The sequence below is a fragment of the Notolabrus celidotus genome, chromosome 2 (genome assembly GCF_009762535.1).
Source record: "Notolabrus celidotus isolate fNotCel1 chromosome 2, fNotCel1.pri, whole genome shotgun sequence".
Classification (NCBI taxonomy): Eukaryota; Metazoa; Chordata; class Actinopteri; order Labriformes; family Labridae; genus Notolabrus; species Notolabrus celidotus.
In genome coordinates, this window is record NC_048273.1 from 40253136 (window position 1) to 40269127 (window position 15992).

Below are 15992 nucleotides of genomic sequence, written 5' to 3' on the forward strand. Positions count from 1 at the left end.
TATTTGGTTTCATTTCAGGCAGGGGCAGAGCTAGACTCTCAGCGCAAAGGGGGCAGAACATCCTCAAGGGGCCCTTCTGATAGTCAAATTCACAACTGTAAAACAGCTGATATATTTGCTCCCCTACTTGTCAATAAAAAACAAATTCTCACTTATTGATCCAAGACAGCCCATAAAAGGCAACAGGTTGCTTGTTGAGTTCAAATGTTTCAGCTGCACCGAGGACAGCTCACAGCACTCTACTGCATTGATTAATGAAAGGTTCAGCATCGACGCCGATGGACAGCGACAGGCAGGTGCCTTTTCCAGTACTGTCTTTCTCAGGAATAACATAAACATAAAGTAGACACAGTGGTCTACAACACAGTAAAGTGTATTTAAACATGAAATAGACAGCGGTCTACAACACAGTATCTTTTAGAATAGATTTTAAGATTATTTTATTGGTTTTTAAAGCTCTTAATGGTCTTGGCCCTTCTTATTTATCAGATTTGCTTTTATCATATGAGCCAGTGAGAGCCCTCAGGTCTTCAGGTAGTGGACTTTTAATTGTACCAAACGTAAAAACTAGAACCCACGGTGAAGCAGCTTTTTATTATCACGGCCCACGCCTGTGGAACACCCTGCCTGAGGATCTGAGGGCTGCACAGAGCATAAATATTTTTAAAGGCAAACTCAAGACCGACCTTTTTAGTCTTGCTTTTAACTAAGTTTTATTTTTATTCTTAACAGTTTATCTATTTATTTATTTATTTATTTATTTATTTATTTATTTATTTATTTATTTATTATTTCAAATTTAGTCACTTTAATTCTACTCTATTTATTTATTTACTTATTTATTTATTTTAAGTCTCACATCTTATTTTCTTTTAATGGTTTAATATTTTAGTCTTTTATTAGCTTAGAAATGTATTTTACTTTGGTGATTTTAATTTCCTGTTTTGAGTTTTAACATCTTATTTTACCTCCAGTGTTTCCTCATTAAGATAATATGAGAACGTTTCCTCAGTTCATTCAGCAAATTATTTAGATTTGTTATTTATTTATTTGTATTGTTTTTATTACTTTTGTTGCATATTGTGTTGTTAACCTTAGGATTGTGGGGTGGGTTTGGGGTCGGGGCTGGGGCTGGGATCTTTTTCTTAATTTATTCTATTTTAAGTTGTTTTTCTTGTGCAGCAATTTGTGTTACAATGTCATTGTATGAAAAGCGCTTTATAAATAAAGTCTGATTGATTGATTGATTGATTGATAAAGTGTATTTAAACGCAATATCAAGGGCAGTCTACAATACCTCAGGAGAGGACACATAGGTGCCGAGATCCGTTAAACACGTTTGCGTATTGCGGTGTTCAAAACGTTAAATGTTAATGTTTAAAACGCTCCATGAAATTACTCATTCATTCATTCATTCATTTTTTATAAAGTGCTTCCAAAAAATCTTGTGGGAGGATAGGGCTTAAATTGAAGGGAAATGTAGGTACACAAGACCTCATTTCGAAAATGTCCTCGAAATGTAGGAACCTAGGGCTGTGGGAACATAGGGATGACGCCGCTGATACACCCATAAGGCACAGCTAACGGATGCAGTCATGCTTTATTGTGCTTTCAGTGCTTGCTCTTTAAAACAACAGGGAGATATCAAGCATGGATCAATAAGAAGGAAGTGTTAATATCAGACACCTGTCTGATAAAGGGAAACATGGCAATTCAAGGTCACACATGGATAACTCTGTCAAGCCAGGCATAAGGCAGAGTAAATATCGCTGCACTGCTTGATGACGGATGGCCATGGGGTTGCCAAGAGGAAACACATGGAGATTTGACCAGCTGCAAAAGAGGAACATGTACCCTGGCTTTATTGGAGCACCCATCCAGCTGGATACAGAAACAATGCCATCTAAATGGTACATAGCTTTATATTTGCTACTGTTTAAAGAAGTGGTTGTTATAAAAATGTGTTAACTTTCAACAGTCTGTGAAACCCTCACTTAAATGAAACCAATTACCAAACCTCCTTACCAAAATATAGTAAAAATGAATCTTAAAACTAGGGCTGTGAGCATTAACATGTCTATTGCAGTTTGTTGAATTAATTGCAGTGTGTTTATTGCATGTTTTATTGCAAATGCTACTTGTGCCTTTCTGTTTACTCCGTTCTACACTCCAATGCAGTAGAAGGCAGTGATGCAATTTAACGCTGGTAGCCACCCACACTCAAACCAGAAGAAGAAGGAGATGAATATGCGCCTTTCTGTGCACTTAAGCTAAAGAGAATCTAAACCCCTACAGGACTGTTTTTAACTAAACACGTATTTATATGGGTATTAAGTAGTGCTGTTAATCAATTTGGGTCTTGATTCTGGCAGTTGAATGTAGAGAGTTAAAATGACTCAAATTGTGTTTAAAATGTGTGTAGCGACTGCCATCTACAGGTTAAATCCTGGCTACTGCATTTTTCGGCTGTCCTGGTGCTTGATGACATATTTGGTACACGCTTTCATCACTACAAAACACATTTCACCCAACTCTATACACTGTTAGAAGTGAAATGGACTACGAGAATTACACGGACTGATATTGACTGTGACTTTAGTGATTTAGAAGTTGGATTATTCCTTTAGCATGGTTTGTTTTAGTGTACATTGCCAGACAAACGCAACAGGAGAGCTAACCATGGCTTGCATTGGCAAGCTAATAATCAATTCACTCACTCTTTGCTAGAAGCTCATTCCTTTGGATGCCACATGATGAGGTTTTGCTAATAAAATCCCAACATTCATTTCATCATGTCCGATACATACACTATATTACCAAAAGTATTCGCTCACCCATCCAAATGATCAGAATCAGGTGTCCTAATCACTTGGCCTGGCCACAGGTGTATAAAATCAAGCACCTAGGCATGCACTGTTTTACAAACATTTGTGAAAGAATGGGTCGCTCTCAGGAGCTCAGTGAATTCCAGCGTGGAACTGTCATAGGATGCCACCTGTGCATCAAATCCAGTCGTGAAATTTCCTCGCTCCTAAATATTCCACAGTCAACTGTCAGCTTTATTATAAGACAATGGAAGAGTTTGGGAACAACAGCAACTCAGCCACGAAGTGGTAGGCCATGTAAACTGACGGAGAGGGGTCAGTGGATGCTGAGGCGCATAGTGCAAAGAGGTCGCCGACTTTCTGCACAGTCAATTGCTACAGAGCTCCAAACTTCATGTGGCCTTCAGATTAGCCCAAGTACAGTACGCAGAGAGCTTCATGGAATGGGTTTCCATGGCCGGGCAGCTGCATCCAAGCCATACATCACCAAGTGCGATGCAAAGCATCGGATGCAGTGGTGTAAAGCACGCCGCCACTGGAACATAGAGCAGTGGAGACGCGTTCTCTGGAGTGATGAATCACGCTTTTCCATCTGGCAATCTGATGGACGAGTCTGGGTTTGGAGGTTGCCAGGAGAACGGTACATTTCGGACTGCATTGTGCCAAGTGTGAAATTTGGTGGAGGAGGAATTATGGTGTGGGGTTGATTTTCAGGAGCTGGGCTTGGCCCCTTAGTTCCAGTGAAAGGAACTTTGAATGCCTCAGGATACCAAACCATTTTGGACAATTCCATGCTCCCAACCTTGTGGGAACAGTTTGGAGCGGGCCCCTTCCTCTTCCAACATGACTGTGCACCAGTGCACACAGCAAGGTCCATAAAGACATGGATGACAGAGTCTGGTGTGGATGAACTTGACTGGCCTGCACAGAGTCCTGACCTGAACCCGATAGAACACCTTTGGGATGAATTAGAGTGGAGACTGAGAGCCAGGCCTTCTCGACCAACATCAGTTCGTGACCTCACCAATGTGCTTTTGGAAGAATGGTCAAAAATTCCTATAAACACACTCCTCAACCTTGTGGACAGCCTTCCCAGAAGAGTTGACGCTGTAATAGCTGCTAAAGGTGGACCGACATCATATTGAACCCTATGGGTTAGGAATGGGATGGCACTTAAGTTCATATGTGAGTCAAGGCAGGTGAGCGAATACTTTTGATAATATAGTGTATATCTTCCCACACATCAGATGGGGATATTTCCACAAAAAAACTGATTTTTCTCTCAATTCAGAGAATAAGGGGATTGGCACACAGTTATTTTGATAGTCAAAAATATATGTGGCTTTGAAAAATTACAGGCTTGAGCTCTAAGCCCTGCTCCGCTGATATTTGTTTGTCTGTATGATGCATGCTTGCTTCACCGCCCTCGCCAGCCCTGTCAATGTTCATGAAGTGTGGTTTAGTTACCTCTTAAATGGACGCTCCAGACTCCAGCTGATATGGAGGTGCCGGACTCCAGCGGCAACAGCTTCTACTACTCGTCTCATCACTATCACCGCTCCCTCTCTCTCTTATTCTCCTCTATCCCTCTTTGCAGACCCAACTCAGTCGAGGCAGATGTGTGTCTAACATGAGTCTGGTTCTGCTCGAGGTTTCTGCCTGTTAAAGGAAGTTTTTCCTCTCCACTGTAACTAGCTAAATACTGTGAGGTGCAATGCTCATGGTGGATTAAGGTGGGGTCAGACTGAGTCTTTCCCTTGTCTTGAAGTTGGGTCTCTGAGTCTTGAGATAACGTTTGTTGTAATTTGGCGATATACAAATAAAGATTGATTGATTGTGTCCTTGAGTAAGTGTAATCATTTAAATACAGCAACTGTAAATAGGTAGATGTTCATTATACTTTCCTCAACAATTACCTCTTGTCAAAGTAGTTGTATACTAAGTCAGAATTCCTACCACGTAAGAAATCCTCCACTGGAAGCTTAATCGCCTTTAGACCACAATCAGAGGCAAGCTGCACGAGATGATATATGCAGTCAAAGTCCTGGATATGGCTGGCTGCTGCTGCGCAGTCTGGTGATGACAGAGTTGTGCTTGCCCTTCATGAAGCTGGTATTGTCTGAATTGAATGCAATCAGCCTATCCCACAGAATGTTCCTTTTTCTTCAGAAGCATAAAAACATAAAAAGCATGCTGCTATTCAGAGAACATGCATAAAGTTGACAGCAATCATGCCATTGTTTAATTTAAACCCTTTAATCTCCTGTGGGACCAAATAGTCAGTTCACACACATCAGGGCTGAGGACAGCTTTTCAAAAAAGACTCAGCAGTTCCAGTGTTGCATGTAGGCAATTCTGGTAACCATGTCATCTAGTTCCTGAGCTAAGGGTCAGAAACAGAAAATACTGCATTTAGTGAGATTGGAAATGTTTAATAAGATCCGAGAGGTGTATTTGATTGAGTCAGCTATAAAAGAAGACCAATCATTATCTTCCCTTTTAAAATAGGCAAATACAGTTTAGAGCAGCATACTGCCTATTAGCAATTACATACATGAATGTAACTACAGTTATCCACACTTATGATCAAAAGAAAAATCTTACCTTTACAAGCTGTGTTGTTTTTGTTCTCCCAGACAAATATTTCCATGCTATTGCTTATCTGGAAACATATCAGTAAGGGTTTTGCTGGATTCATCACAGAAGGAAAGGGGAATGTTGTTTTTAGCCACCAGCATGGTCATTTTCACCCCAGCTTTAGTGATGTCACTGTCAACGCGCCGTGTCTCTCTCTGTACCTCAACATTTTGTTTATGCTTAGCACAGTTGACATGCTTTCTAACATCATTTTTACTGCTGTGTTCTATGCTGAAATCTGACCTACAAACCTTACAAAATGCATGGTAAATATCTACATGGCTAGCAGCAAACTAAGTAAATGACTCGCACCACGCAGAGTTAAATTTGGAGGCATATCTCTTCTTCTTCTTTGGGCCTGTTTCAGTCATTTTTGACAGCAAGCTTCACAGAGCGATGCACAGTAAAGAGCTGGCATACGCCAGGTAGAGTGATGTGCATGCATGTCTCGTAGGTTCCTCTGAGCTGCCGTAGACGTCCTCCTGCTGTGGACGATCTGGACTCCAGCTGATACGGACGTGCTGGACTCCAGCGGCAACAGCTTCTACGACTCGTCTCATCACTATCACCTCTCTCTCTTACTCCCCTCTATGTCTTTCTAGACCCAACTCAGTCGAGGCATGATGGCTGTCTAACATGAGTCTGGTTCTGCCTGAGGTTTCTGCCTGTTAAAAGGACGTTTTTCCTCACCACTGTAACTAGCTAAATACTGTGATGTGCAATGCTCATGGTGGATTAAGGTGGGGTCAGACTGAGTCTTACCCTGTCTTGAAGTTGGGTCTCTGTTCATAATTTGACATAGAGTGGTCTAGACCTCCTATGTTTGTAAAAGCGTCTTGAGATAACGTTTGTTGTGATTTGGCGCTATACAAATAAAGATTGATTGATTGATGTCGTTGTCTTGTTGGGCTGCTAGGACTCACAACACATATTTCCTGCATCGAAGTTGAGGAACACTCATTTGATTGGGATCAAGGTGATATAGGCAGATATTCAGGAGATATTACAAGTCAGGAGTACAGCGGGACAATGGGTAAAAAGAATCTCCTTTTCCTCACTAAACACAGGCTCATAAAGGTGTCCATGTGTACCCGCAGTAAGCGGCATGACATTGGTGCGGTCAGAACCAGTGATTATTAAGAGACTGGAATAAAGAGCTGACAAGTGACTTCATGTTTCAAATAACAGTCTTGGACCAAAATTCAGAATCAAAATGGGAAAATAAGGGCATTCTCTCAACAACAGAATAACTGCTTGGGCTTCAACTTGGAAAAGTATACCAGAGGTGTATCAGCTCTTTATATTTTATACCATGGACGTTTTTCTAGAAATCTAGACTTATTGTTGATACAAGGTCAATAAACTGTCTTATGGCCAAGAACCACATGGGCCAGCCAGTGCAAAAAAAGGGTTAAGATGACTTACATGATGACTCCCCTACTTAAGGTGAGGACCCACTGACAAGTGAACAATTTCCCTATTTGCGTCACGTGGCCTCGGCTGCAGTATATTAGAGTTACCTTTGTATCGATAATTTTGATAGAAGGGAAAAAAAGGTTGTTATAAGGCGGTGCTACTAGCTGGCTCATGTCACTAGATATCCCAAAATTGCTTTGCACAGGGAAGTGGATGACAGCACCACCCAATAAATGGGAGAACATTTTCTGGCATTCTGCTGTGTGAAGTGGGTCTGCTTAGCTAGAAGGAGGAAAATCGTCTATACTTACCCATTGGGAGTCTGGAGCATAACCGTGTAATAAAAAACCTGAGGGAGAACCATTTTGTATGGACTGAACTTTGGCATTGTCTGAGCACTGAAGGCACTGAGTAACTATGAGAAAGACCTTAAAAGCGGTCACAACCATATAAAGAGGCAGAGGCAGTAGATTGAGCAAACCCACGCTGTGGGCACTTATTCACAGTGCACAATAACACCAACCGTAAAAACACCATGTAAAAAGCAACATGCACTGGACTGACCAACCCCCTCTCAGAGACAAATGCTCACTTAAATACCCTCCCTAAATGGATGCTACTAAGTGCAGGGATGCTTATGCTTAGGAAACCGTTAAATATCACCCCAGAAGCCTAAAATATATATTGCTATCCCTCTACCTACACTTTGACCAATTAAATAATTTACCACCCTATGGCACTAACCACCTCCTGCACATCTCTACCTGATGGAACCTTCCCAGCATGATAAAGAGGCTGCATGTGCACCTTGGGAGTGGAGACAGAGAGGTACAGGTAAGGGTTTAAGCCATCGTACATTTTACCCACACAACACATTTCAATTACCTGCACAGCTAAATACTTTCATAAAACCCAGGGCAACTGTCCTGAGCTCTATCACTGAACACTATTTGTTCCCAAGCGCCGGGCAACCGGACACACATCGATCGCCTGCGGGAAACACACACACGATTAACAGCAGAACAAAATAAAGGGCTTAACCTTCAATTCTCTGCCTTATCATTGTGTCAATCATCTTATTTAACTATGCAACTGTTTTAATTTTCTTTGGCTGTCTGTGCAACATAAAAACCTTATCACAATTCCCCCAGCTCAGAAGTCCAGTAACAGAGACTGACAGGACCTCCATTACAGTAACCATGACAAAAAATACCTGCAATAAATTTAACTGGTTATTTATATCATTTACAGCCAGTGGTCTCTCACTCCTGTAACTACACACTCTACCCAAGAAACTTGTGTGTGCTTACATGCGTCCAACCTCAGAAATCATTCATTGAGATGAGACCTTTTCTGTGAAGAAAATGTCTAACAGCATTCTTTTAAAATATTGTAAAAAGTTCTTATGTCGTTCTGAAACATTATTTTTGATTGTTTGGATATGTCAACAACAATCTTCCTTAACAAGCAAAGGGAGGTGTGTAGCCTGCATGTGTGTATGTGGGGAGTGGAGGACAGAAGGGATGCAAGGTCATTTATGAATCAAAAAACACTTAATAAGGTGAAGAATAATCAAAATTAAAATGTGGAGGTCAGAAATAACCATCAGAAAATAGCGTTATCAGGGCTCCAGACTAACTTTTTGCATTGGTTGCACTGGTGCGCCTAACTTTTTTTTGTATGTGCACCAGCACAAAATTTAGGTGCATCCAAATCTTTTATTGCGTCGCCTTTAAGACAATAAAGTCACCTTTTTATTGCTCTGCATAACTTTCATGTAATGAGGATGATTTTTAAACAAAAATAAGGTGTCAAGAAATGCTCTTTATTTGATGCACAATTTTGTATAAAAAGAAAATGTTGTTTGTAACATTAAATTTGATTAGCATTTCTGATTCCTCAGAGGACCTGATCCAGTGGCAGAGCCACACAGTTTTCACTTGGGTGGCCAAACTGGGGCACTGACTGTTGAACCGTGGCCAGGCGTGGAAAACATTAGGGGCTTACCCCAAACCCAGGAGGGTTACTTCCAATAATCACATCTACTCTAACTTGTTCTTATAAAATAATTTAATAAATGTTACTTTTTTCTAAATTTCTAACGTTAACATTAAAAATGTTACTCGACAGAGTGTCAACATTTAAATCTGCTGAACTGAATTTTTTTAGGACTCAAAATGAAGATGATTGTCCAAAGTCGAAGCATCAACAAAAACAATATTCAAATCCACAGAAACTACTGTCTCTGCAGCTTGTTGAAACACAATAGCTGATTTGAATATAAATACTGCCTCTGACATGGCAAACAGCCAATCATGTTTAAGAATTTCAGGGTGGCCAATCAGTTTTCAGAGGTGGCCATGGCCACGCCTGGCTCCCCCACTGACCTGATCCTTACTGCCTGCCGCTGAAATGCTGCTGGGAGGGGGGCCACTTTCTGTGCACACTTGTCACAGCATAGAGCATGCTTTTTAGACATGTGTTTTTTTTTAAGTTTCAATATGAAATGTTGTTGACCCGCTTACGAATGCACTATTACCTGCCATATTGTGACCGCACTCCTGACAGTAAACAGTGCATTGCGCTTGTCCTTTGTTGTACCTCAGCCACGGAAATTCTTTCAACCAGGTCCTGTCTGAAAGAATACAATTTGGGCTTTTTAATTTGAGTCTCAGGGCCAGGCTCTAGCTCAGACTCGGTCCTGCTGTCAGACTGTCTGGTGACTGACTCTGAGACCCCTGCTGCTGACCCAAGTCTCGAGCTGGAACACTTTTTCTCTTAAGCCATCGCTCCATTTTACAGCATCAGAAAGCTAGCAAACTTGTTGCAAAATGTAGCGCGAGGTTAATGGTTTGTTTTTCTTTGTCTTTTTTCCCGCCGTGGGTCACGGAGCATGATCTCACGCGCACAGGTCAATTCATACAAATTTAGTTGATACAATGCATTTTGAAAAAGTAATGAAGCACAAAGCAACTAGAACAGCTCCCTGACTGAAATTCTGTAATATAATATTAGATATATTTTTCGAAAATTATTTGGCGACCCCCAGAAATCATCTTGCGACCCCCATTGGGGTCGGGACCCCAGGGTTGAGAATGGCTGGTTTATATAACGGAAACTAATCTTTTTTCTTCAGTTTTAACAAGCATAAGTGAAATATGCCGGACCTCTTTTCCACTGATTAATTTAGTATTAAGTGTGGTCCTTTTGCCTTCGGCATTGCTCATGTTAGTCAAAGATAATGACCATCGTCAAGGGGTTGTCAATGGGTCTTGACCAATCAGAATCAAGCATTTTACACATCTGGAAGATAATCGGGGGGAGTTGTGGGCCTTGAGGCTGAAGATGAGGACGAGACCAGAATAAATAAAGGAAGACAAGAAAAAGGAGAAGGAGGACTGTATAAACGTATGACAGAGCAGAGAGATGAGAGACAGAAGGTCATTCCTACAGTTCAAAAGCCAAAAGATAGAAGGCACACAACAGAAGCTGACTACTGAAGACTTGATTAAAATTGTAAAGACCCCAATCATGCCAGATGAGTCAGATGAAATGTTTATACTAAGCTTATTGCCTGAGTTTAAACAAGTTAAAACCAACAAAGGCCATCTGTAAGCACAGCTGTAAGCCACTATTCTAGATTGGGAGTGCAATCAAAATGTTCACCCTTATACCCATAAGCATACCACCAAATCCCACCTCACCACAGCCCTTTCTTCTACAGCAGTCCAAACATCTCCTATGATTAATTGGCCTTTCCTTTAAGTAATCAATCAGGTTTTCAGCAGTCGGCTTCTGTTTTACTATAACTTAATTACTTTTCAGAGCTTTCACCATCCCCTCCACTCACCCCCACACCCCTGCCATTAAAAATAAATGCTGTTTTTTGTATCTTTGATTAGCCTGAATTGACTCCCTTTGTTTGGAAAGGCCCTCACCTACACAAGACGAAACCTCCTCCAGCTGGGCAGCACTCATCCTAAAGATATAGTGATATCTTCCACTGTCCGGTACCAGCTCCTCTACAAGGTTGTAATAGTCCCCCGGCTGCTCCAGGGCCTGGTTGAGAGGAGGGACCCATCAGCTCTTTTGCTGAAGGATTAAAATGCCAGCCACTTTCCTTTTAATAAACTCCTGTCTTCTGCTAAAGGGTCCTCTTGGGAAACAGAGAAAAAGTGCTGTTTTTGATTGAATCTTAATATTTTAAATATCACTGACCAATCAGCAACGGTGTTAATCGTTGCTGATTGGTTTAGCTAAGTGCAGAAGTTAACAAAGGCAAATGACCTCTCAATCCCTCACTGTTAGACATATCTGATTTCATAACCAAAACATAAATGAAACTAAGTACAATATCACTTTGAATGAATTAGGACAAGTTGCCAAAAACTGTCATTTTTTAAATGATCTTTTTGTATATATCAGACGTTTCCCTGTAGTCTCCAGTGTACAGCTTATTAATTAACAGGGTACAAGGCAGATATCCAACAGAAGATCCAAAAACATAGGGTCAAGCACAAAAACGCCCCAAGGAAAAACCCAAAAGCAAACCAAACATGAGGGTCATAAAAGTCAGAGAAGCCATGAAGGAAATCACAGGATGGTTAGACGCAATCCATACCAAAAACCACAAGGAGCCGCAAGAAGGTGGATGCAATGCACTAACACAAGGGTGAATAAAGAGGGACTAAATACACACATGAGCCACAGGTAAGAACACAGGTTGAGTTTTTAGGACTACTGCCAAACCAAGTTGGGTGGTTCAACTGTTATTATCCACTCTGATGGCACATTGAACTACCTTAGCTTAGTGAGTCAAAACCTTGTTTTCCATTCCTCAGATTACTCCCTTGTTCCCCTGCAGATGATGCTTGACTGTTACATGTATGTTAATGGTCTTTAATTCCTGAAGTCATTTTGTAGAGCACACCTCACTTAAGTTGCACAAGGGAAATTAATTGGGTTATATTGTAATTACAGTCAGAGAGATATGCAAGGAAGTCAGTCCTCACAAGTGATTAACTCTTGTGAAAATGGCATATTTGGTTCAGGTGTGCTTGTGGTCTTTAAAAGCATGAGGCATTGGCCCCAAGGGTTTCATAGATGTTCTAAGAATCCCCTAATCCCAAGAGGCTCAAGGTAAAATTTTCATGCTCCCCCTTAGAGAGATTGCAGTCACTGTTGTCAACATCTCTTCCTATCACTGTTTGTTTCTGTAGCCATCACTGCCATTCTATAGCTTTGAGAATACAAAGGTGTATGTGAGAGGGAAATAGCTGTCCTCGTTTCTCAGGACTTTTTCAGCAGATGGAGTTGAAAAAGAACCACTGGTGCAAGCTTCTCATTTCTCCGGATTCCACGGAACTGGCAGAAGCATCTTTTGTCTTAATGCCGTGGGTCATGTTGGCATTATTATACAACAATATGCACAGTGAGGAATGAACTGAAGATCACTTGGTCAGAGTTCTGCATGTTACATGCAGAAATTTAAATAAGACAATGACACCTTTTCAGACATCCAAATGTCTTAAATTTGACTACTGTTTATTAATTTATACTTAAATCAATGAAATATTGACTAAAATTAATATGAAAAGGGGGGTTATTGCCTTTTGGTAAATCATAAAACACATTTTCAGACATAAAACAAAATAATAATCAATTGTTGGAGCTATTTACATCATTTCATATATTTGATTATTTTTACTCCAATTAATTAATTTATTGTTATTTCATTTAAGATCCTGTGTACCATCCACTTTCCCCGTGCCTGTGGCCGGATTTGATTTGAGTTTTGTTTTTTGTAAAGTTGACAAAGTCAAATAGCCACCACATCAATGATAAGGAGTCACTCCTAAAGAGTTACCACCAACTCTGCAGCTTGCTTCAACTAAGGATAGGATAAACTTTTTTGTCCCCTAAGGGAAATTTGTCTTGGACAATGGTACCAACATGGGCGATAGCACAAATATTGGTTTTGATCCGATACCAAGTAATACCAAGTAAAACCTTAATTTCAGCAGCCACATTAAGACAATTACAAAGTCAGCCTACTATCACCTTAAGAATATATCAAGGATTAAAGGACTTATGTCTCAGCAGGATGCAGAAAAACTCCTCCATGCATTTATCTTTAGCAGACTAGACTACTGTAACGGGGTCTTTACAGGACTCTCTAAAAAGTCCATCAGACGACTGCAGCTCATACAGGATGCTGCTGCTGGAGTCCTAACAAGGACCAAAAAGTAGACCACATTACTCCAGTTCTTAGATCTCTACACTGGCTTCCTGTCTGTCAGAGAATAGACTTTAAAATCCTGCTGATGGTTTATAAAGCACTGAATGGTTTAGGCCCAAAATACATTGCTGATCTGCTGCTACTTTATGAATCACCTCGACCTCTGAGGTCATCAGGTACTGGTCTGCTTTCAGTTCCTAGAGTCAGAACGAAACATGGTGAAGCAGCGTTTAGTCATTATGCACCACATATCTGGAACACACTCCCTGAAAGCTGCAGGTCTGCTCCAACTCTCACCTCTTTTAAATCAGAGACTAAGACTTTTTTATTTGCCACTGCCTTCCTATCTTAGATTATTTTAACCCACTTTAAATTAAAATTTTAATGTAATTTTTAATATATTTCTAATTTTCCTTTTCTTTTCTGTTTTATCATATTTGTCATTTTAATTGTGTTCTTTTATGCTTGTCTGAATGTCTCCAATGCTTTTCATGTTTTAATGTAAAGCACATTGAGTTGCCCTTGTGTATGAAATGCGCTATACAAATAAAGCTGCCTTGCCAATACTGGACCAGAATCGCCAATATCGATACCAATACTTTCTATTATTATAAGTATCTTATGTACTTTTATGTATTACATGCCTGTTAAAACACAGGGCAGTTTTTAGAGGCAAACAACAAATACTTAAGTTGTTTTTTTTATTAGTTTATATTGTTAACATTTAAACACATCCAGAAACTTTATTTTAAGAAAGTATATGAAACCAATGTATTTGCAGAATAAAAACTGACAAATGTCCAATTCATAAACTGAGAAAGATTGGGTGCTCTAGCTCTCAGTGTGAAGGAGTTAATTATATGTTTCTGTGTAGGAAGACCATACTTTTTACTATAATGATTGTAACTTAAAATATTTGAAAAACTTAACTATTTATTTATCCCCTATGAATATTTTTTTACTTGAGAATTGCTATTTGAAATGATTTATTAAATGAATAAAGAAATATCAATAAAACACTTGTCACTTGAATCCGTCAGGGCCACAGACAACATTTTAATATCATATTAACATTCAATACATGTGCTTATTCTTTATGTATTATATTATTATAATAACTGTATTAAAAAATTGCGCCAGCATTCTTTGGAGGTCTTCATGGATTAGAAAAACTTTTCAGATGCATCCTGACCAACAAGATTTGATCTGTTTTTACCTGTTCATGACAGTCTGCTTCCTGCATGACTTGAAGCTATGTAGAATACAGTCTACCACTATTAGTGTGTCCACCTTGTCCACTGACATGGTAATTGCATGGATCAATATCCTCCATCTCGCTGCTAGCATCCGAAAGGCTTTCTCGACTGTCATGCAAGCTCTTGACAGCCTATAGTTAAGTGTTGCAAAGTGTAGGCTATCAGATGCATAGAAACCCCTGATGCCATGCATCTGCAAAGATGAAGGTGAGTTTAGTAACATTTAGTAACACTCTCAAAAGGCTAAGAAAAGTTGATCCAGTCAGAGGGTTGGAGGAAGTGGGGACACATACAAAAATGTAGGCGCATGAAAAGCACGTTCTTTCTGCTGCAATACCTCAGAGAGAGAGCTGAAAGGGTAAATGTAGCGTGCAGTAATACAATTATTAAGATATTTTACTGAAGTAAAAGTAGAAATACTACAATGCAGAACCTGATGTTGTAAAATATGTAGCTGAGAAGCTTCACCTGTAACAATCTTAAATCAATCAACCTGCCAGTCTTTATTTATATTGTGCCAATTCACAACATATTTTATTTCAAGAAGCTTTACAAAAAGAGCACATCTAGACCGTACTCTATGTTATATTATTAACAACAACCCAACATCAAGACAAGATACAATCCAGTCCCATCTTACAGGCAAGACTCGGTCTGATCTCATCTTAATCCACCATGAGCAGAGCACTTTGCAGCATTTAGCAAGTTACAGCAGCAAGGACAAACTTCCTTTAACAGGCAGAAACCTCCAGCAGGACCAGACTCATGTTAGACTGCTACCTGCCTCGACAGTGGGTTGGAAAGGGGGGAGAGGGAGATGCATAAAGAGAGAGATGGACAGAGACAAATAACAATAACAACAACAACAGCTAAAACAGCACATACAGATTCATGAATACAGTATGATGGTGAAAGTATGAGGTCTATTTGCAGGAACTTCATAACCATATTTTTCTCAATTTATATTTTGTATAAGAAATACAATCACAAAACATGAAAATAATCTTTGTTTATAATAAAAACTGACAAGCAAGCCATTAAGATCCAACATCATGCACACATCACTCCATTTAATACAGCATATCCACATTTTTTATATTTCCTAAGACTTTACCTCTGTCTTGATGTGTTGCTATAACTTATACAAACCACTAGATGTCCCTAGGTTCCTGAGTTTTAAACCAGAACAGCTCCAACTGGTTAATTCCTTAGTTTTATCACCTCTTGCTTTACATGCTGAATGTGAAAACATGTAATTATGGGCCTAGTAAAAACACACAATTTTGTTTTTAGTACTTAATCCCTTTTGTTGTTATGGGTCTAATATATTACATGGTATTTATCCCATGGTTAGGCTATTTTTTAAGGTTTTTTAATATATGCCACACTGCCTTTAATGTAGATTACTGCTGAACAAAGTAAAGTTGTATTTGTTATGTAACAATAATAAAGTCTCCACTTGCCATTAATTCTTTTTTAACATTTAAAGTTCTGAAAGCAAACTTGACCAGGGGGATGAAGAAAGGATAGAGGAGGACGATGAGGAGAGAGGAGGAAGGTCTGAAGATGCAGAAATTGAGGCTGAAGATGAGAACAAGACTAGAATAGATAGAAAGAATA